The sequence below is a fragment of the Canis lupus genome, chromosome 1 (assembly GCF_048164855.1).
Source record: "Canis lupus baileyi chromosome 1, mCanLup2.hap1, whole genome shotgun sequence".
Lineage (NCBI taxonomy): Eukaryota > Metazoa > Chordata > Mammalia > Carnivora > Canidae > Canis > Canis lupus.
In genome coordinates, this window is record NC_132838.1 from 77,448,098 (window position 1) to 77,469,948 (window position 21,851).

A 21,851-nucleotide genomic window follows, 5' to 3' on the forward strand; every position below is an offset into this window, starting at 1 on the left:
CTAGAACCCCCTACTATAGCCCTAATACATCTCAGGAAGGCACAATTAAAAGATCACTTTGAGCCAATGAATCCCACAGATCAGAATTATACCTATCACAGATTTAAAGATCTATACATCATCAAAAATACTTTATGGTGATGGCGATGAAACCAAAGGACCTAACCCACTTAAAACCAAGCCAATTTAGTTACATTCCATGTATAAATAAAAGACAGTGTGTCTGGTGAAACTAAGATGACTAAAATAGCAAGAGACTCCAATGTTCTCTAGTTTGCTTTGAAGGTATAATTTATGAAGATGCTTTAAGGTCATATGTAATACAAATGACAATATTTCTAGAAATATATTTGTGCTCTGTAGGTTTCATGAGTAATAATGCTTGGAGTGCTCCAACAAAGGTAGTTGCATGAATTAATGGAGCACATCTGGGCATCAGTCCAATAAAAATGTTGGCTGAATGCTTCCTTGGGGGGAAAAGATATTGAGAACTGGATGGCTGTAAGCAATTGATGCTGTTTAAACAGAACATCTTTCTTACTCTTTTCCACTCACTTCTGAACTAGATCAGCTATGTACTTTAGAGAAAGGAAGAAGATTTTAAGAGGCAAGTTTACTTTAATGCAAAGAGTCCATTTTCAAATAATTTTTACTTTTTTGGAGAGACCGACATTGCATACGAATACCCAGGCTTACTAGCAAACCCTTAATAATGAAGTCTCCACATTTAATGCTGATATCTCAGATTTATAGTGTACACTTTCTGTAAGATCAAAGTATAATACTTAATTCTCAATTTCTATGCAACTATATATGTGAATACATTTATTTTGTGTTGGGAACAATGGGAAGAAGTAGAGTAACATTAACCATATCTTATAGTAAGAGTTCCCTTCTCTTCTGGCTTGAAATAGCTATATTGCTTTCCCTGGGGACATAAGCAAATAGAAACTCTAGGCTCATAAGAACTTCTATGTCCCACTTGCCAATCAGAAATAGAAGATAACTGGGAGGTCTTTAAGTGTATCGTAATGGACATAGAAGAAAAGACAGTGTGGTGTGAGATAGCTGAGCCAGATGGCCATCACTTGCTCTTTAGAATTGGCCTTGAAGTCATTCACTCTATTTATAGTCATGGAGTGGATGGAGATCCAAATTCAGAGTCAGAATATTTTAATTTCATCCCTATTCTATCACTATCTAGCCATGTTAGGGCAAGGCACTTAACTTCTCTGAGCACCACTTTCTTTGTCTACATAATTGGAAAAATAAAAACTCTCCTCCATGTCTCACAATCATTTTCTGAGATGTCATTGAAATAATGTGTGCAGTGTATTTTGCTGGTTGTGGAGAACTATGCCATTGTGAAGTGTGGATATTATTATCCTCTCTAATGGAAAGCTCCCTGAGGGTTTATACCTTTCATAAACCTCTTCCAGCTGCCTACTTTATTTCCTGAACACTCCTCCTTTGGCTCTTCCTTCTTTTTGTTCTAATTACATCCAGGAGGAAGCCTCCATTAGGAATTAATGAGCTTTAGTACCTTCATTTACCATCTGCTCCCCCTCCCCCTTTAACAAATGAAGGTGTGTCTCAGCCTCAAGACCTTATGTTGACTGTAGCCAGGCAGATGGGAGTGATTCAGATGAGAAAGATTCTTTTCTCCGTGGTAGCAAGGTCACATTTGGATTTGGTACTGCTTTTGAAAGCCAGATGGCAACTAGAAGGTGAGAAGACCCTCTGTTTAGAGCTGTGCTAGGAACACACTGGCCCTATTGGCATTCATTCATTCAAGCATGCATTTATTCAGTCAATCAACATTTATTGTACATCTATTATGTGCCAGGCACTATACTAGATGGTGGAGATACAAAGTTGAATAAGACAGTCTCTTTTCCTTGAATTGCTCACAGCCTAGTGGAGAAGATAAATACAGGTACTCAGGTAATTACAGTGTGATGTCTGATGTCCTCTAGCGCTGACTGTAGTATTGGATGTGGGGAAGGTTAGAAGAGCTGAGTTATCCGCTAAATTTTGAGAGAAGAAAATTGTACCCTCCATTCCCTCTATGTCTATATTAGCAAAGGGAACTGATTTGTGTAACAGTAGGTATCTAGCTGATATTCCCCAATTTCACATCTCATTTTCCTCTATGGCTATATATACTGAGTCCAGTTTGGGATTCACCTAGGACATAAGTGCAGTAACAGAGATTTTTGTACACGTGTAGAGAGAATAACCTCTTCATCTCTGTTTATAATAACCATGTGTCATCTATTTTTTAATGAAGAGGGTGGTAATTAGGATCCTAATAGAAAACAGATGGCATACAAAACTATTACAAAGGTGTGAGTACAAACCCCATATAAGGGATTGCGCAGGAATCTGGGGACAGTGGCAGCTGAGCTGATACAACCTCCATGTCCAAAGAGAAAAAGTGAGCAATCAGTTTCGGGAACCCAGCAGAAGGAGGTCATGTAGAAATGGTCTCTTTGATAATTATAGTGACTTCCAGGGGGGGACATAATCATCTTACTTTGGGGCTGTATAGTGGGGGTAGAGTCAGGGGAACAAATCCCCTGACCTCATTCTTCTCCTTCCCTCTCTCAGATCTTTCTGGTGCTCTCTATTGTTCATACCCAATTAGAAGCCACAGGGGCTGGGATCCTGTAAACCAGACCCATGCAGGTCACCAAGGAAAAGTGGAGAGTGGACCTGGAGGGACAAACAGAAGATGGCCAAGAGGTTAGGATCCTCAACTGTAAAAGAAAGCCATGAAAATATAGACTTGTCCACTCAAAAAAGTTATATATATAGAAAATAACGTGATATACATAATATGATATATATAGCATACATAAGCACGTTTTTATTATGTCTAAATGGATATGTACACATTCTATCTATGTACATATATGTATTTCCTGAAAATAATAGCACACAAGTGTGTAACTTTTACTTTCTTACTTGAGAAGACATTTGAGCCAAACATTTTTTTTTTTTGCAATTTTATTATTTTTTTTAGATTTTATTTATTTATTCATGAGAGACACAGAGAGAGGCAGAGACACAGGCAGAGGGAGAAGCAGGCTCCCCCTGGGGAATCTGATGAGAGACTTGATCCCAGGACCCCAGGATCACAGCCTGAGCCAAAAGCAGACACTCAACAGAGCCACCCAGGTGTCCGTGCAACATTTTTTGTTATGAAAAATTTCAAACATATATGGAAGTGGGTAGAATAGTATAATAATCCCCTAGATACCCATTATCTTGCTTCAACACTTGTCATTTCATGACCGTTTGTCATTTTATGACCAGTTCACGAATTCACCTCTCTTTGCTTTGCTTTGTAGTTAAATAAGAGAAAATTGAAGAAACTTCATTTGGGAATTTAGTCCTCCCACCAACACACACATTGGGAACCCATTGTTGGATACGTTTACAGTATCCACTGTTCCCCTCTCATTTGTAATGTCATATCTTCCATTTATCATATTTCAATACGTGATTGGGCCTGTGTTGGGTATCTCTTTATGTTCTGTTGGTTTGTTATCTTTTAAATCAATGTGTGAATAGTACACTCTCTTAATTGGCATCCCTTTATAATAATTCATCATTTCTGGTGTTTGGAGTATTCAAAAGTATCCTGGCGTTTGGTGGCCTGCTCTTCTCTAGAAATAAATTCATCCTGTTAAACTCTACAAGGCGGGGGGGCGGGGGGGGAACTCTGTTCATATATGACAGTTGATTTCTAAAATGATCTGAACTCTAAAATGTATTTGTTGAGAACTTTGAAAGTTTTCTGGAAGTTTATGAACTAGAGACTATACAAGCCTCAAGCTAAAGACAAACATGAATAAAGTATGATTTCCTTTACTGTGCCTGTGCTTTTTAGCAGCATGTAGAAAACTTAATTGAAAGAAACAGTATATCTTTGTAATATTTGTATGTCAAGCATAGGACCCATATATCTTTGTTTAATGTACTTTTCATTCACTTGAAGATCTTCCTTTTCCATTGTTTCAATGACCAAAAAAAAAAAAAGAGCAGCAAGTTTGAGCAGAATTGAAAAGTAAATGACAGAAAATCTCAGCTATTTGTCTCAAAAAGTATGCATCATGGACCCAAGGGGAGATGCGCTGAAGGAACATATTAATTGGCTGGTGATTTAAAGATCTTAATGATGAGGACCATGGCTACAGAGTAAGAGAAACACCAGTATTTTTAAAATGGCGTATCTGAATGTTTAGGGATTGCATTATCAATTGTTGCATAACAAATTTACAGATTTAGTGGCTTAAAACAACACAGGTTTTATCTCATGGATTACTGCATCAGGAGTCCAGGCATGGCTTAACTGGGTCCTCTGCTTAGGGATCTATCAGATTCTAATAAACCTGTTAGCCAGACTTCATTTTAACCTGGATAAGGAACCACTTCCATGGGTTCCTGGGGAAGAATCCACTTCCATGCTGATTTGAGTTGTTGGCAGAATTCATTTCCTAGTTGCTCTATGATTTCGGGCCCCAGCTTTTTCCTGGGTGTCAGTTGGAGGCCATCGTAGGCCTTGAGGTGCAGTCCTTGCCATGTGGGCTTTCCCACCATGGCTGCTTCCTTCTTCAAGGCAGCAGAAGACTCTTTGATTTATAGGGAACCTAATCCCTCTTCTAAGAGCTTTCACCTGATTGAGTCAAGTCCACTTGGAATAATCTCCCTTTTGATTTACTCACAACCAACCAATTTGGGACTTCCACAATATCTGCAAAAATCCTCCACTTTTGCCATACTCAGTTGTTTAGAAAGAAGTCACAGGTCCTGCCCATACTCTAAGGGAGGGGGTGATTATACTGGGTGTGAACACCAGAGGGGCAGGACTCACAGGGCCACTGTAGAGGCTCTCTGTACAGGGCTAACATCAAATGGAAGAAAAATTGTCATCTGTGGTCACAGTTCTTGCCACCTGTACTTTAAAGTAAAGGGAATTTCTGGGCTGAGACTCGTGGAGGCAGAGGTGTTTAGGGTGATGTGACTCCAGCCCATTTTGCCTTGGCTGGGGTGTGAGAAGCAAAATACACCATCCTGTAAGGAGTGGCCTCCCTGACGAAGGCCACGCTGTAGAGGTTGGAGCTTGCTGTGGGTTTTCTCCTCTTCAGAGAAGCAGCTGTGAGGTGTGGGCACATACATGCATCTGGCAGGCAGGCAGTTAAGTTCTTGCTGTCAGCAGCCCAAGAAAGGGTTAAGCCTTGACTTCTGTTCCTGTGGGGGAGTTCCTGATTGGGTGCTTAATTGCAATTGGAAGCTTATGTTTAGGGTACATGCTTAGTGACCCGGGACATTCGGAGACCACATTTAGTACCTACTCTTAAACCTCTTCCCCAGGACAAGAATAAAAGGAGAGGTGGGGTGCTTTGTTGGCACAACCCCTGGGCAGACAATCGTCTCCCTGGCCGTGTGACAGTTCCCTGGTACAGGTGATTCTGTGTGTGGCATTTGTGTTGTACATCTCGCTTCACCTTCCTGGCCCCAGCCTGCAAAAATTTTCCAGCACAGTGGGGATTAGTGCCTAATGGCAAGAGAAAAAGCAATTAGCATTTCCTAACAGCTAACCAAACACAAAAGCGTCCCCCAGCCTCAGATGGAACACCTTTGACCATTCATTGCTCCTCTACGGCAAAGCCGTGCACCTTACAATTTGTGCTTAATTATACAGGAAAAGAGAAATCTGTTTCTCCGGGAGAGCCTCTGAGAACCTGTTGGGGAAAGCTTTCAATTTTAATTACAGAAGAAATACTGGCTGAGGCAATGTTGAAAGGGAATTACCTTTCCTTTTTTTGTGATTTTGCAAAACAGCTGGCCAAACAGAACACTGCGGCTCTGTTTAGGCAACCTGTGCAGGGTGGCTGCCGGGCCGTGCTGGGGTTCATTTTGCAAATCAGCTGGAAAGATTTCTTTGGGGCTTAAGGAAGCTAATTTAAACATTGCCTATGTACAGAAACTTTAATCCCTCTTAATGTGTCAGCTGTGCCATCAGAAAAGCGGACCTCCTGAGCTGGTGTGCTCAGGAAGAAAACCAATACCGTCTTCATTATTCAAACCATCAGTCCAGAGACAAAGGGGAGAAACAAGAAACAAATCATCCCGGTGACACCCGGGTCCTTCCTATTTCATCCTGACAGCGTTTGTGTCTGTGCAGGCGCTCGCCCCCGCCCCCGCCCCCGCCCCCACCCCTTCCTGCAGCCGCGGCCTCCTGTTACTCTTTATGGTAATTGAAGCCGGGCCCAGAGCCCTCAGAGGCTTGTATCTTCTTCTCACATGAGTGACGCTTCAGTGATAAACTTGAACTTAAAGTTACTGAGGCGGAACTGAGGGTTCATTTGATAGCTAGTGGTTTTCAGCAGCTCCGCGGGGCTTCGAGACGCAGCGTGAGGTAGATTGTTAATGTCCTGTGAGGGAAAACAATAACACATTTCATTAATGCGTTCATGTGTGAAGCATCCATTAGTGCGCTGGAGGTATTAATGACGTTATGCTTCAAACTGACATGTGGGGCATGACAGGAATTGCAAGGTCGGATGGGAACAGATGACACGATGAACAAATATTTGAATGGCTTCATTTGCCTGCGGGTCAAATGGTGGGTGCAAGGCACGGGAGGGGCGGGGGCTGGAAAGGAGTTGTTTGGTTTTAATGTAGATCGGTGGCAGCAAAGCGAAGGAGAAAACCCACGCATGTGTGCACGCGTATTCCCTGCCTCCCAGAGAAAGCCAGAGCCTGACCTGAGTTAAGGCCTCAAGATGGATTTCACTTGCAAACAACTGCAACTGGGGGAGAGAGACCTCAGTGCGGAGCTGGGCTCGGTTCCAAGCACAATGTGGACAAGTAGGGGCTTACAGTTGAGGGGCAGGGGAGGGGGCGGTGGATGGAAGGTTACAAAGAGGAAATGTGGGGGATATGGGGCACTGTGGCTAAAAGGACTCTTGAGGATTCTTGCTGAAGGCAGGTCTGGGTGATCAGATACCAGGGGCAGAGGGTGAGGAATTCGCTCAGATACTGAGGGTCTGAGGTAGGGATTCTTTCAAAACCGACTTAACAAGATTCTTGCTAAGATTGGGCCTTGCAAGCATGACAGAGCTGCAGGCCTGCAGGGCTTAGAGGAGCCTAACAGTCAAGGAGAGTGTGTGTCACTGCTCCCACCACACAGACACACACACACACACACACACACACACACACACACAGCCAGGAGGGTAGGGGAGTCATGCACAGAGAATAGGCAGGACTAGCCAAAAGCCACAGGTCGTATGATGGCCTAATGGCAGGAAGGGGCCAGGCTGACTCTTGGCTGATAGAAGACTCAGCAGCTTCTCTCAGCAAATCCCATCATCAGGACTGGATGGAGGTAACACCATATCTTCTCTGCCCAGCCTCTTAATGAGGGATGGGGAATTTAGAAACACAAGTGCTTGTTGGATCCTTCATCCAGCCCCTGGCAGCATGAGACAGTCACTGAATGTTATTGGGAGAAAAACATGAAGAATCAGACTTGACATTGACCTCTAGAAGCAGGGAGTTTGTTGCATATTTAGCAAATACACAGAATATACAAGTGTTGGAACAGGAGCCTGTGCCAAGTGCCTTGGGAAACAGACCAAACATGACTGATGTTTACAGTAAATAGATCTGGGTTTGTCATGGAGAGTCCTGGTTTATGCTTCTTGTCACAGCATAATTACTGGGACTCAAAAGTATCCCAGTTTGAGGTCAAATGAATCAGTAGTGTTAGAATAGAGCTTACTGCTTGATGTGGGGAGGAACAGGACGGGGGTACCAGGAGGGAGTTCTATGGGTAATGTTCTGTTGTTATCTGGATGTAGGTTGTCCAGGGGTCGTGCGATTTGTGCCCTTTTCTGTATGTGTGTTATGCTTCACTCAAAAGATTTTTTTTTTTGAGTGTTCCAGTTGGAAAATGCCCTAATGCCTTGCCCATCACTCCCTCAATTTCTTTATTCTTCACCAAAATAAGATCTTTAACTAAAAGGATGAGTGCAGATACATCTTAGCTCATGAGAGTTAGTTCTGTTTAGCTGACAAAGTAGGGCTGCCTCCTCCTTGATCAAGTTCCCAAAGACTGAAAAGGTTGCCTAAGGAACCGTGTAAGCAAAAAGCAAGAGCAGAACAGAGAAGGCTGGGGTGGTCCTCAGCATACCACTCAGACTTGGAGCCTGGGTTCCAACTGCAGAGGTCTGCGATTTTGGCCAAGGGACCTCTGTTTTAATTAATATATATATTTTTTAATTCATGGAAATGTAATTCATTGACTTTCTTACATAAGCTGAACTGGGCAGTTACTCTTTGTTTTTGCTTTGATAATGGGATATAGAAAAAGTATTTGATTTTTCTCCCTGAGTTGCAGCAGCTGAGTGTGCACCATGGACTCCACGTGGGAGACTCTGACAGTGGGACAGTGTGGGAGATGCAGCAACATACATCTGACGGTGACAAGTGTAATTCAACATGGAAAGTCTGAGCATTTGGCAGCCTCTCTGAGGACAGTGCCCTTTGTTTTCCTTCTCTGGATTCCAGTGGTCTTTCCCCATCAGAGAAGACAATTCCCTTAATGCTTTTTTAAAGTGGGGCCAGGGCAGGGCTGCAGCTGCATGGTAAGGGAGTAGCTCCACACTCTGTGAGCTTCAGATGCCACCTTGGGCAATCTCAAATGGCAGCCCCCACACAAGAAGGTTGCTGCAGGAGTGGACCTCACCCCTTGCACATTTTTTTTTCCTATAAGTGAATTTTAAATCTGTTTTATCTTATTCTTAGTGACCAGGATTAGGCAAAATTTGAATGGAACTGAAGGAATTCTAACATTAGCAGCAAGATGGAGTTCCCCAATTATTTATCTAGTCAGTTAACATGACATTGGTCCCCAGACTAAATGGAAACACCTATGAAGCTTCAAGATATTATTTTTTCCTCCCCAATTAGGAGTTGAGTGTGATGAATCTTCCCTGATGATATTTTAATATTACTATTTATTCATTGCAACCAATGGCTAGAAGAGACAGAGTTATAATGAATCAGAGTAGGAGGAAGAAGCCAGAGATGCTGTGAATGGAAAAATTGTATGTCAAACTCTTTTGGAATCAGAACTTCCTAGAAATTGACTCTGTCCTTACTACCTGCCCCTTCTCTCACTCCACTAACTCTTGGAATTCAGTTTTGCTCTTGCTGTCTATCTTTGAGACCCCCGCCAACATGCTGCCTCCTCCAACTCAAGAGTCTGTCTGGTCACCTCCAGGAGCCTCTCACAGGAACCTCATCATATGTCTGTCTCTTTCACTAGAACGTGAGTTTCATTGGATATACATGGCATAATTTGACATAAATATTTAATAAATGAATGCTAAAGGCAATAGAAGAAAAGAAATATGTGATATAGAAATACATTTCCATTCATAAGGAAATCACCACCGTCTGAAATGTTTCTGAAATAAGATATTTGGTTATCTTGTTAGATGTCTCAGAGTTCAAATCCTAGTTAAGTAAGTGCCAATACCAATGCAGACAATTGTTATGCAAGGTTAGTTTGAACCATACAGGGACTGCTGATGGTCGCCTATCTTTGGCCCAGAAAAATGGCTGTTTCACATGGTTCAACCTGTTCTTTTGCTGTCTGTGTTAACAGATACTATTCTAATTGGAAAAGATGCTTCCTTTGTATGGATTTGAGCTAGTTTTTGCCAAATGGGTACAAGCATTTGGGCACTTTTCTTCTCAAGGCAAGCTTAAAGTTGTTGCGCTTTCGCCACTTCTAATTGATGATATACGACTGTCTGACATTGACAGCGATAGTTGATGCTGTCTTGTGTTGGTGCAGGGTAGGTGAATGACATCGAAGGGGGAAGCCTGGATCCTGTCTGTCCCCTGGTGTCTGTGTCACAAGCATTGTGACCTTTCTGCCTGGGAGATGACTCCTGGCAGATGGCTGCAAGCTAAAGGGCAGGGTTAGCATTAATTAAGTCCTCAAAAAATAGGTCTGAATAATTTGCGAAGAGAACATTATGATGTTCTTTTTTGGTGGAAAGTGGTTTTTTTTTTTTTTTTTTTGGATATAGATCTTTGTTTTTGCAGAGTATCTGTCATCCATAGTTTGTGCACAGCAGAGAAATTTTTGTATGTTGGAGAACATTTTGTGGTGGAGGTGGAAGGAAGAGATTAATGTACCTTTAAAAGAGGGGCGATGATCAAGTACAAGGAAGAGAGGGTCAGAGCGGTAGGGAGAGGTGAGCTTGGGAAATAATATCTCCTACACTCTGCTTTTTTTTGAATATAGGAGTCTGACTCTGCAATCAATGGCTTTGTGAAATGATCTATTCTAAATGAACTGGCTCCTAAGCAGCATGGTAGGAAAGGTGTTTCCACAGCTATGCTTTCCATTGTAGGAAAAGCAAAGACATGGCGCAAGGATAACTAGCACCTCTTCTGGTCAGACACCACTAATCAATGGCAGCACTTCTTCCTGCCAGGCCAGAGTGCACATGTGGCCTCAGAGTCCTCCACACAGCACTTGAGCAGCCTCTCTGAGGAAACCTATTGACCATTCTTGCAACACCTTGAGCAGACAAACCCTGAGAAATGTTATGGCAGACTGACAAACTGGTTGGCTCAATTTGCTGACTAGCTTATATGTAAAAATCTAATTCAGAAGAATTTCCCTCTCTCCTTATTCATGGTCTCCTCAAAAGTTCTACAATATTGACATCCTGTGTACTCTAGTATTTGCAATTTATTTTCATCTGCTTTTCATATAAATCTAAAAATTTAAGATAGCAGAGCATTGAAAGAAACTCTATTTAGATTTTCATAAAACTTCTATCTTCAGTGTTTTGAGGGTGAGATATGTCATCACTTACTTTTTATTTGACTTCTAAATATTTGGAGCTATAATTAAATTCTATTCAGATTTTATTATCTGCTTCTTTTGAGCAAAGAGGATGTTGCCTTGATAAGTTTTTAAAAATTGATTGTTGATACTGAATACTTAAAGCACCCATTTTTCTGAATTTATATTTGTAATTGCTCTGTGTCCTATTTTATTTTTTTCTGCTCAAAATAAGTCCATGCTGGACTGAAAATTGTTTATTGTTCATTGTTAACTGTTAATTGTTAAATTCTTCCCTTCCAACCTCCAATATTCGAAAATCAACATTTGTTACTAATTCTGGGTCCCCCTGCTGCTTTTATGGAAACAAACAGAACATTAAATACTATGAAATGGATTCATATCGTAATGAAACATTTTCTCTTCAACGCATCATGCAATTGGCCTCTCATGCATCCACTGCAAGTAGCCAAGCCCTCTACAGGCCATGAGGGCTATATTTATTGGCCATGCCCTGAATTCAGGTGGCTGGCACAAAACATAAACTGTACCCCAAGTGGATAAGTGGCTGGCTATTTGGCCGCAGGTTCTTTGTTGGGTAAAGCCAAGCTATTTTTATGTTCTGTTTGCTCACAGTCCAGAAACTCCAGAAATGTTGATGTAGGCAGAGCTGAACAGGTAAACAAAACAAAACAAACAAAACACCTTTCCTGCTGCTCTCTGTCTTGTCCTTCCAAAGTATCTTTTTAGGACTGAACACATGGCATGCTTTTTCCTCATTCTTTTCTAGGAATTTGTTACCTCTTAGATCACACTGTCTATAAAAGGTGTCACAGGGGCTTGTGATTTTTGTAGACTCTGAATGTCTGGCTCAAATGTTCTATGTCTGCTCAAGCACACTTTGTAGCAGCTGAGGCAAACACTGGACTCGCCTGGGGGCTCTGTATTCTTACTGAGGTTCACTGCGAGCACTTACCTGGAACCGCAAATGCCCTCTTATGTTTGCCGATGTGATTCTTTCACAGCAACAATTTGTCTAAAAAAGGTCATATAGGGCGTCCCGAGTGGCTCAGTGGTTTAGCACTGCCTTCAGCCCAGGGCATGATCCTGGAGACCCGGGATCGAGTCCCATGTTAGGCTCCCTGCGTGGAGCCTGCTTCTCCCTCTGCCTGTGTCTCTGCCTCTCTCTCTCTCTCTCCCTCTCTGTGTCTCTCATGAATAAATAAATAAAATCTTTAAAAAAAATGGACAAAAAGGTCATACAATTTAATGTTTCCTTTTGGCCTGCGGGGAATTTTTATTTACCTTACTGGCATGCTTTAATACTGAAACAACTTGTAAGGATGGGATGCTGTGGCACAAAAACATAAGTGGGAAGAACCTACTGTTTTCCATCTCATATGCCTCTAGGTATTTCGTTTACTGAAAATGTGTTTCCAAGACCTTAAAACTCCATCTGTTTATTATCTGAGGCAGCCTGGCCCAATAGAAATATAATGTGAGCCATATATGTAATTTTAAATGTCTACTAGTCTTTAAATGTTTACTAGTCACATTAAAAGGTAAAAAGAAACTCATGAATTAATTTTAATAATATATTTGAATGAACTCAATAAATCCCACATGGAGTCAATATTAAATGTAGTCCACATAAAAGAATCAACGTGTAGCTTATATGAAACTTATTAGTGAGAGAGACGCCTAGGTGGTTCAGTGGTTGAGGGTCTGCCTTTGGCTCAGGCCATGATCCAGTGGTCCTGGGATCGAGTCCTGCATCGGGCTCCCCGGGGGGAGCCTGCTTCTCCCTCTGCCTGTGTCCCTGCCTCTGTCTGTGTGTCTCTCATGAACAAATAAATGAAATCCTTTTTTTAAAATAAAACTTATCAGTGAGATATTTTACATTCTTTCTTTTATACTATCTTCAAAATCTGGAGTGTCTTACACGTACAGCACTTCTTGATTGAGACTGACCATATTTCAAATGTTTAATGGCCACATGTAACTAATGGCTACTGTACTGAAGCATGTAGCATATGGATACATATATATATAGACACTGATATACCTTGTAGCTGCCAACACCAGTAATGGCATAGGAGAGCGTGGAGTAATGAAATCTCAACATAATTTAGATTTTAATCTTTTGTAAGGGTTCTTCCCAAGAAGTAGGAAGGACAAGTTAGAGCCTTATCTTCTTTCTTAATTTATTGGTCTGTTTAGAATTACTTGTATGATATAGTGTGTTTTACTTTTTCAAAGCATTTTCACACATACTTTCTCATTTGCTGCTCTTGACAACCTTGTGGAATTGGTGGGGGAAGCGATGATGTCATCTTATTCTTCTGAGGTAAGGAAACTGAGGTATAGCTGATTGGTGACTTCATACTAGTATGACAACAGTGGCTATTTATATGACACTAGAACCTGTGACTTCTGACCTTTCTTCTCTGGGTAAAGGTGCCAAAGTCATGGAACTTGCTAAAGATGGGCAAAAGACAAGAGCCTGGAAAACTCATTTGGATGATTTACTCCTAAGTAAATGGTGCAAGGTGTCATTTATTAACTAGGAATCCTTGCTTCAGTTATACCCATGAGTATCATTGATAGCAGTGACTAAGAGGCACTCTTCTAAGAACTCTATACGTGTTAATGTATTAAGCCACATGATACTATGGTTAGCCCCATCTTATAGGCAAGGAAACTGAGGCACAGAGAGGTTAAGTAATTTGCCTAATCATCACAGCCAGAAAGTGACAGAGCTTGAATCAGCCAGCCTGACCTGGCTTCAGAGCAGTGTCTGTAATCACTGTGCTGTTCTGATTCAATGTTGTATCTGGGATTGAAGGATTCAGGGTCCCCATATTTTCTCAAAAACACAAAGGGAATTTGTCTTTTGAATACAGTGGTTTGAAACATTGTTCCAGGGAGACCTCCCAAGATGGCCTCCTATCCATCCCTCCTTCCCTCCTGGGACAGCCCAGGATTCATATAATGCAGTGCAGGTTTAAGGAACTTTTCTTTAATACTCTTTTCCCATTAATTTATTGTTTTTTAACCTTTTGTTTAGTGCATATCACTGAGTAATAAAACTGTAGTCCTTGCAAAAATTTTATTTTCCTATGATTTAAAGAGATGCACAGAGGAGAAGTATGCTCTTTGGGATGTTTGCCATGGAGCATGGTTGCCTCCAACAGGCACCATTCCTCCATTAGTGCTGGGCAGGGACCAGTGTGCAAGTGAGGTGAGGGGCAGGGGCTGAAGTTCATATTTTTAAAAGTAAACTATATCTTGGCCATTTATTTTCTTTGCTTTTGTATCCTTCTAAAAATAGCATTTTTTTTAAAAAATGGAAATTGTACATACTTACCTTAAGAAATATATAGATGATAGAGTATTATAAAAAAATAACATCATCCATAATTCCACCTCTCAGAGGTAATATAGTGTATTTCCTTCCTTACCGATCCATCCATTTCCTCTATATCTGTCTGTAGTGCTTTCATGTCATATGTTATATCCTTTTTCACTTAATATTTTATATATTGCTATATAGGCATTTTGTGATGCTGTTGAGAACTTTTCATAAATGTCACTAGTTTACTGAAGAGTCTTAGTTTTGGGAGGTTTTAGCTTCCTAGTCACTGTTTTCAGCCTCTGCTCCTTTCCTCCTGTGTGGTGGCTCTTAGTGATCCTCATCAGACTCTCCAACTTTCCTGTTGCTTTCTCTGCTGCAATAGTTCCATTTTTTTTTTTTTTTTGGTTCTTTCAGGCTGAGTGAGTCCACTACAGTATAATACTTCAAGTTTCAGAGCTTGGTTCTTTTCATCCCCAGAATAGGCTAGCTCTCCAAATGGCCAGAGAACTGTTTTTGGTGGCACTGCCCTACTTTCTTTCCTGGGAAGCTGCATTTTGGGCCCTTCAAGCCACATTGCATTGGCTCCTCCAACAGGCACCATTCCTTCAGAAATCTCTTCACCAGGGGAGGCACCACTTTCTGTACCTGCTGTGCTTGGAGCTCCAGGATGCACGTCAGACACTCTCACTGATTCTCACTAGCATCAGATGGGGCTGTAGGCTGCTGCACCTCAGCAAGCTTCCTGCAGGGAGGCAATATCCTCATCTCTCCTTCGTCAGAATATCCACAACCCTTACAGTTTTCCCTTGGGAGCCTCTTCTCTGGGATTTGGGAAGGAGGAAGTTTCCCATAGGAGGGGAGGAGATAGCACCTCAGCATGAACTCAGCACCTCCCCAAAAGCCCAGGACAGCTCCCACTTTCCCAGTTGTCTTCATAGAGACATTGAGAAGGAGAAGGGTGGGAAGAGAAGGGCTAGTTTTGCTGCCTCTAAATAAATAAAATGGGGTGATGTTTGGCCCCTCACTTCATGTAGTTGCTCTGTAGCTCCCTTTAGAATATCAGGGTGACTTGTGCCTGTGGTTTTCAGCTGTGAGCACCATTATCAGCTCTAGCACTGGAACCAGAATGAGCCTGTCACATGGACATGAACTTTAGTTAATGAATTTATGCGTATAGTTTAATTGTCTTATTTTGGGTTCTCCAAACACAAGACAAGGACTTGTGTGCAGGTAGTTTATTTGGAGGTGATCCTAGCAACCAGAGTTAATAAATGGAGAAAATGAGGCAGGAAAGGAGTACGTTGATGAGAGGTTTACCCCAAGGTTACCTGGGATGCAATCCTGCTGGAGACCCATTGAGGCACCATATGGAACATCCATGGTCTCATCCTATGTTCCTTGAAGTTACTCTGGGAGTGTTGGACTCTCTGGCCCTTCTGTAGTGCCAAAGAGGAAGAGAGACAAAGGCACCCAAGATGGCAAGCTGTCTGCATGCTGGAAATTCTGTAGCAAAGGCTGGTGAACTCAGGGGCGCCAGGGATTTGGGACATTAGGGTATATAGTTGGCCACACTAAATAAATGAATCAGTCTCCTAACATTGGACATGTAGGTATAACCTTTTAATTTTGCTATTATGAACCATGCTATAATGTATAGACATTTTCATGTACATTTACATTTTTTGTTTATTTACTCAGAATAGATTCTTAGAGCTGAATTGTTTGGTCAAATGGCCTATCATTTTGAGTTTATTGATACATCTTGGTACCTTTTTGCTCATTGACTCAAACTTAATGGTAGTGAAAGTGATTTTTTTTTTTTTTAAATAAATGCTGCTCAGCAAATCCTATTCCCTGAACTAGATGTTGGGAAGATTGTCTTCTCTTGGGAAGGAGTGCTGCGGCTTTGATTAACATCCCTGCCCTATTGCAGAAGTCAATCCTTCCTGTGTGGAATGTATTCTCTGAAGGGGTCTCACCTTTGCCATTAGATTCTCTCTTAGCTCTTAGCCAGTCTCCAGTATTTGTAGAGAGTAAAGCACATGGGTAGTGCTGAAGTATAGGAAGGGGAGAAATTAAAGCGGCAGGTCTTAGTATAAAGTGAACAGAAGAAAATCCATTCAGAGCACTTACTCTCTGTAAGGCACAAAGTGGCTATTTGGAAGGTTACAACTCTTGACTTAAAGGGCATTCAATCTAGCCGAAGGAATGTTGGAATTCTTTTCTGATAAAAAAGTCATCAGATTTGGAGCTCACTGGACAAGAATTTGTAAGAAAGATGCTTTGCAAAAAAGGTAGTGAATGGTTTCTGCAGGTCTCTCATGGGTTTCTTGTAGTAGACCTCAGAAGAAGCCAAACTAGTTGATGATTTAGGGGTGTGTAAAAGGTAGAAAGGCAGGGAAATGCTTAGGAAGCGTAGCTCAGAAGCTGCTGAGCCCATGATGGCAAGCCTCTTAGAAAGAGGGGGCTACTTTGCTAAGTCCCTGAATTGCAGTTCTCCTTCATTATGGATATTAATGATCCAGCATTTCTAACTGTTGGGAAATGAACTGGGCTGGAATTAGAGTCCATATACATGATACATTTTTAAATAGATTCAAATGATAATTAGGAGACGCATGCACGATGGGGTCTGAGAGGAAAGACGAGCCTTTCAGCTTTATTGCATGAGCTTATTTTAGCGAAAAAGAAAACGAGTGTGCCAGACAGCTTCTCTTGCAGGCTGTCATAGCCATGCCAGTTGCACTAGGTGTCACTGTGTGAATTTCTACTGAATGAGAGATGACTAGGAAAGGAAAAGAAAGGTGAAATTTTAATCTGCTGATAGTGTTTTGTATTCAGCATTCCTCTCCCCTTTTATTTCTTTTTAGTGTCAGGTATTTTTAAGATTATGGAATGCACATATATACACATTTTTGGATGACTAGTTTGTCCAACTAAGAATTTTTCTCTGACTCTGGGGACTTGTTCCCTTCAGGATCACTAAAGGGAGGTAGATCTGTCTGCACATGTATTCAGGAGCCTAGTAGAAAGAGACATGAGATTTTACTTTTAAAAATTAAGCCTTATTCTCAGTCTTATTATATTATTTACACCAAATATCATCCTATGGGCCTTTTCCCCTTTTAGAGGTAAGAAAAAGGACAATAATGAAAAGAATAGTTAAAGAAAAGGACAGTAATGGTACAATAAGTACAAATATTTTGACTTTTAAGTTCTCCAAATGACAACTCATTTTCAAATATTTCATTTCATTTCATTTCACTTGCCAATTTTCTTTCCCTCTAACCCATCCCATGCTAACATAATTGAAAATTTTATGGTCCTGTGGCTGTGGTCTGATATTTATAATATACAATGTCATCTCGTACCCCAGTGCCTGACCTCAAAGAGGTGAGATCTTTAGTCTGTGAAATGATCCTATAATTGGAAGACATGCCTATGTCAGTGTAAAAACCAGCACCACACTTCTCTGTATAAAGACTGTGGAAGATTCAGACGTGGTGCTGCTAAAGAAGAAATACAGACAGACCCCCTAAACCCACCATAAATCACTGCTATCCCTTAAGGCTATACAATTTTTCCTTTGCCTGAAAGCCTAGGCTCTTTCATTCTCTGTTAAGTAACTCAGTAGCATCTTCCTGTAAAAATATATGGCCCATAATCAATTAGAGCCTGGAGAGACTGTTATTCTATATTTTGTGCAATGCCTGCAGCATTTTGTAGTGTCCAATAAATATTTTATAATAATAGCTGCATGCCAGTATGTGTCATAGATAACCTTTATTTTCAGGCAAATGGTGAATATATACCTCAGCTTTTTGACACCTGTGGATTGTATGTTCATGTCTATAAAAATTGTGACACCTGGGAGTATGCAACCTTTTTTTGAGTCAAATGGTGTCCTTTAGAGTTAGAGACAGTACACGCGATGCAAACCTACAGAGTTAGCAGACAGGTATCAAACAGAAATTAAGCTTTAATTTAGGGAATACTTCTGGTGGCTTGTATAATAATAGTAGCTAATGCTTGACTAGCATTACCTATATACTGTTCTATATACTTTCTATATATTGACCCATTAATCCTTACAACAAGTCAGTGGAGTAGGAAGTACTATTATCTCCATTTTGCAATGGTGGCAGGTAGCGAAGTTAGGTTATTTTTCTGTTTTATGCAGCTGGTAGGTGGCAGAGCTGGGGATGTAAATCTAAGTAGTCTAGCTCCAGAGATCCTGCTCCTTTAGAAAAAATTGAACTTCTCCCCCCAGCCTCGAGAGGTATCTTCAAGTGTTTTGCTTTTTATCTTCTGCTGGAATCTCTCTGGACTTGAATTTCCTGAGAGTTGAAAGGACTGGTATGGCTAGTTTACCTTAGATCATTCCCTCTCCAGAATCCTATGAATCTATTCTGCCAAAGGTGTTGTAGAGTGTTCAGTGGAATATTCTAGATGTGGATTGGAATCTGGGCAATGGGGCAAGAGAGAGCGTCAAAGGTACCTTCCTGGAAAACTGCAAGTATGGTGCTGCCACTAAGGGAAACAGGAAAGTCAGCATCTGGAAGGGCCATGCAAATTTATTTTTGCAGGTGGAGAAACATGTCAATGGGTTCACAAGGCAACTGGTAATGATTACAGAACAGCATTTCTCGAACCCTGGCTTACAGACCACATGCATCAGAAATACTTGAGTGCTTGTAAAAAGGAACTTCTTGGATTCCTCTCCAGATCTAGTGGGCCAGAAACTCTCAGGGGACCCAGGAATCTGCATTTTATTAGGCTTTCTAGGAGATACTTGTGAACTGCTGGATGAGAACATGAGGGGCAGCAGTTGTTGATGTCAATTCAAGAGCCAGAAAAGGTTGAGCATTCTCAGAGGGGGATGAGTGTACCAAGTGAAGTGTGAGACCCAAAGTCACACTAAAGAGGAAGTCCAGGGATCCCTGGGTGGCGCAGCGGTTTGGCGCCTGCCTTTGGCCCAGGGCGCGATCCTGGAGACCCGGGATCGAATCCCATGTCGGGCTCCCGGTGCATGGAGCCTGCTTCTCCCTCTGCCTGTGTCTCTGCCTCTCTCTCTCTGTGTGTGTGTGACTATCATGAATAAATAAAAATTAAAAAAAAATAAAAAAAAATAAAGAGGAAGTCCAGAGGGGAGGCTTTTAGGGGCGGGAGGGGGCAGGGCGGTGAAGGGAAGATGGGCAGAAATGTAGTCACTTGAATTTGAGGACATAGAACTGTTTTAGTTGAGGGATGAAGACAGACGGAGACACATTTACAACTAGGAGTGAGTGTGTGGGGATAAAATGTAGACCCTGAAAATGAGAATTGAAATAAGATGATGGTGTGAAGGGGCATCATCACAAACAAAACAAGGAAGTTTGTCAAGATAAGCAAAATCTGTGCTTGTCAGAAGCCCTTTTGAGTCACAGTCTTAAAAATGGTAGATGCTACTTTGGGCCAAGTAAGGTGGCTCAGGGTGGGCAGGGACCAGTGTACCTGTTCATACCCTTTCCCCTGTTGGCCCTTTGTTAGCATTACTGTTGGGCAGACATAAGGGAACTGTTTTCTGACACCCTAAACACTTTGGCAATGAAGAATGAAATTATACTCAAGGACATGAGATATTTTCCATTCATTCAAATGATGTTTATGTAGGCTAAAATATATCTCTCTTAAAAATAGCCACATCCTAATTATATACTGTGAACATGAATGTCAATGTTACCTTATATGACCCCCCAAAAAAATGTCTTTCAGATGTCCTTCAATTAAGGATCTTGCATTGAGAGAGTATATTCTATATTACCTAAGTGGGCCCTAGATGCAATCACACATGTCCATAAAAGAGAGGCCAAAGTGACCACACACACACACATACACACACACACACACACACAGAAAACAAGAGCAGGTGATGTGACCACAGAGGCAGAGATTGAAATGGTATGGCCCCAGCCAGAGAGTATTAACAGTGCCTAAAACCTGCAAGAGGTGTGGGACAAATTCTCACCTAGACAGCCTCTGGAGGGAGCTCAGTTCTGCAGACACTTGATTTCAGCTCAGTGAAAAGGACTTAGGACTTCTGGCCTCCAGAACTGTCAGAAAATAAAGTATGTTGTTTTAAGCCACCAAGTTTGTGGTAATTTGTTCTAGCAGCCACAGGGATCAGTATCCCAATTGGGAAAGGTACAGTATCCCAATTGGGAAGTAGAGTACAGTACAGTACAGTATCCCAATTGGGAAAGGGGAAACGTGATGCACAAAGAATTCTTTTTTATGTCTCTACCCCCAGCTCAGCACCACCTTTATTTCTAGATGGGTTAAAAGTAACATCCTTCACAAAGGCACTTTCAACCACTCCATCCCTCCTTGTCTTCTTGACAGTTTAGAAGGAATTAAAGCACTTTGCTTTTCCCACAGTGACTAATGGAGCTTGCTGTGCTATTAGAGTGGTATTTTACTGTACTTTTTTGGGTAAATTGTGGAACTCATTACTGTAATACTTGAACAAATTTAAACACCTAACTCACACTCCTTTTATTCCTTTCTCCCTGTGTGACTAACTGTAGATACTGCATAATGAAACCAAATAAACTCCGTGAAGTGTGTAATGCCTACTTAATTCTGTCCCTGTTCTCTGAATCAACTACTTCTCTTTTCTTTCTGACTAGAGCCAGTCATTTAACTCATACAATAATACCCATTTGTCCACATTTAGTTACCTGGAGTTTGTATAGATGGAAGTCAAGTCTAGTTAGATTGCCAGGGCACTTAGTGATTAATGGAAACAACTTTTGTATTAGTATAAAGATAAGAAGTAGAATTTATCATGCCCCTTGATTGCATTGATGGGTCCTTCCCTTCTTGGAGAGTTTATTTGGAGAAGGAAAACAAGGAAACAAAACAAGGAAACACAAAAGTGACTATAGAGATATGTACACACACACATATACACACAGTACATACATACAGAGAAAATAAGAGAGTGGTTATAATTGATCATTCCGTTTTTTCCCTTAGGTTGTCAGTATGTGGAGAACTCATTGTATTTTATAGGTAAGGATGATTTGGATGGAATGTCAACTTGTTTAAAAGTGCAAGTTGATTTTTAAAAAGATTCTTATCTCTCACTTTCTTTGACCTGTGTCTTTTTACTTCATATGAAACTTAAAGGAGAGAAAAAACAATAAAATAAGCAGAACAATATTTAGTTATTTCATACTAAGCATCATGCAGATCAAACTAACTGTTAGTTTTTAGAGATTGACAGCCCTATTTTTTTAAAAAAAATCTAACCAATGATCTTAATTAGCTTGAGATATTTTTGAGCTTCTCTTTTGCCCTGATCCTTTCTTTAACGAAGCTGTTTTGTGATATACCTGGCCTAACCCAAATTGGACTGAAGTCTTGACTATATTTTATGCAAACCTATTCTTACAAGCTTACCCATTTGATTTTAATGGTTGGGAAGGCTGGAATTATGAGTTAGGAAGAAGAAGCCGACTGTCTGAGTATTCATGCATTCAGCCCTGAACCTTTTAAATGTACTCATCACTATTCAGGAAGCATAATTCATGTCTCCATCAAGAAAGCAATTGCGAGGATAAATTTTTCAAA